Source organism: Cebus imitator, unplaced genomic scaffold, assembly GCF_001604975.1.
Source record: "Cebus imitator isolate Cc_AM_T3 unplaced genomic scaffold, Cebus_imitator-1.0 Scaffold188, whole genome shotgun sequence".
In the NCBI taxonomy this organism is placed as follows: domain Eukaryota; kingdom Metazoa; phylum Chordata; class Mammalia; order Primates; family Cebidae; genus Cebus; species Cebus imitator.
In genome coordinates, this window is record NW_016107503.1 from 4916636 (window position 1) to 4918761 (window position 2126).

Here is a 2126-nt window from a genome sequence, read left to right on the forward strand (position 1 = left end):
GCTCACCGCAACCTCCGCCTCCTGGGTTCAGGCAATTCTCCTGCCTCAGCTACCTGAGTAGCTGGGATTACAGGCACGCGCCACCATGCCCAGCTAATTTTTTTTTTTTTATTTTTAGTAGAGACGGGGTTTCACCGTGTTGACCAGGATGGTCTCGATCTCTTGACCTCGTGATCTACCCACCTCAGTCTCCCAAAGTGCTGGGATTACAGGCCTGAGCCACCGCGCCCGGCTCCAATTTTAAAAAATATTTCAATATTCTGAAAAATTTCAAACACATAAAAGTAAACAGAAAAGTAAAATGAACCTCCAGGTAATCACTCAACTCTTATTATTATGAAAAAATGACACAAATTAAAACTGTGCGCCATCTGATACAGCGCAACGAGAATAACACAGCATCACTGTGCTATCCCTGCCAACAATGCATAACCTGAATCCAACATCAGACAAATCCAGATTGAGGGGCAATTCAAAATAACTGGCCTGGGTCAGGCATGTTGGCTTACGCCTATAATCCCAGCACTCTGGGAGGCTGAGGCAGGCAGATCATTTGAGGTCAGGAGTTCGAGACCAGCCTGAACAACGTGGTGAAACCCCGTCTCTACTAAAAATACAAAAATTAGATGAGCGTGGTGGCACACGCCTGTAGTCCCAGCTACTCAAAAGGCTGAGCCAGGAAAATCACGTGAACCCAGGACGCAGAGGTTGCAGTGAACCAAGATGGTGCCACTACACTCCAGTCTGGGTGACAGAGCAGGACTCTGTCATAAACAAACAAACAAATACATACATACATACGTAAATAACTAGTCTGTAATGTTCTAAAGTGTACTGTTCAGGGTCTGGCTGGGCGAGGTGGCTCATGCCTATAATCCCAGCACTTTGGGAGGCTGACGCGGGTGGATTGTCCGAGGTCAGGAGTTCAAGACCAGCCTGGCCAACATGGTGAAACCCTGACTCTGCTAAAAATACAGAAAATAGCCAGGTGTGGTGGCAGGTGCTTGTAATCCCAGCTACTCGAGACGCTTTAGCAAGAGAATACCTTGAACCCAGGAGGTTTCAGTGAGCCCAGATGGTACGACTGCACTCCAGCCTGGGCAACCGAGCAAGACTCTGTCTCAAAAATAAATAAATAAATAAATAAATAAATAAAATGTCAGGGTCATAAAAATCAGGGAAAGATCAGAAACTCTTCTGGGCTACAGGATTTTAGAAAGACATGACAACTAAATGCAACATGAGATTCTAGTTGGTAAATCTGAGGATTAGATGGTAATAATATAACCGTGTTAATTTTCTGATTTGTATGATTGTCTTCTAGTTATGTAATGGAATGTCTTTTTTCCTAGGAAATGTACACTAAAGTATTCAGGGATAACGAGCAATTAAGTTGGCAACTTACCCTCAGATGATTCAGGGGAAAAAACAAAAGTCTTTTGGACTACACTTGCAACTTTTATGTAAGTTTGACATCACTTCAAAAGAGAAAAACGCAGAGCACAGTGGCATACGCCTGTAATCTCAGCTACTCGAGAGGCTGAGCCCAGGAGTTGGAGGCTGCAGTGAACCAGGCTGGCATCTCTGAGCTCCAGCCTGGGCAACAGAGTGAGACTCCAACTCTTAAAAAAGAGTTAGTGGCTAATGGTACTCTGAAATTGATGAGACATTAATCCTCAGCTTCAGGAATCCCAACAAAGCCCAAGTATGACATATGAAAATAAATCTATACCCAGATACATTATACTGAAAGTGTAGAACATCGGAAACAAAAATAAGATATTATAATCATCCATCAGCTGGGGAAAAAAAAAGACTTACAAAGAAACAGCAATTAGAGGCCAGGCAAGGTGGCTCACTCCTGTAATCCCAGCACTTTGGGAGGCTGAGGTGGGTGGATCACCTGAGGTTAGGAGTTTGAGACCAGCCTAGCCAACATGGCGAAACCTCATCTCTACTAAAAATATAAAAGTTAGCCAGGCATGGTGGCACACACCTGTAGTCCCACCTACTCAGGAGGCTGAGGCAGGAGAATTGCTTGAACCTAGGAGGCGGAGGTTGCAGTGAGCCAAGATCAAGCCACTGCTCTCCAGCCTGGTGACAGAGCAAGATTCCATCTCAAAAAA

At 44.6% G+C, this 2126-nt stretch overlaps 1 long non-coding RNA gene across 1 annotated transcript in view; it reads left to right on the forward strand.

Annotated features, from left to right (window-relative positions):
* LOC108316438 overlaps window positions 1-2126 on the forward strand; it is an 18248-nt gene that overhangs the window by 9605 nt on the left and 6517 nt on the right. Inside the window, exon 2 of the long non-coding RNA XR_001830334.2 lies at window positions 1353-1463. This is a non-coding gene — a long non-coding RNA (uncharacterized LOC108316438). The remainder of the gene's footprint in view (window positions 1-1352; window positions 1464-2126) is intronic.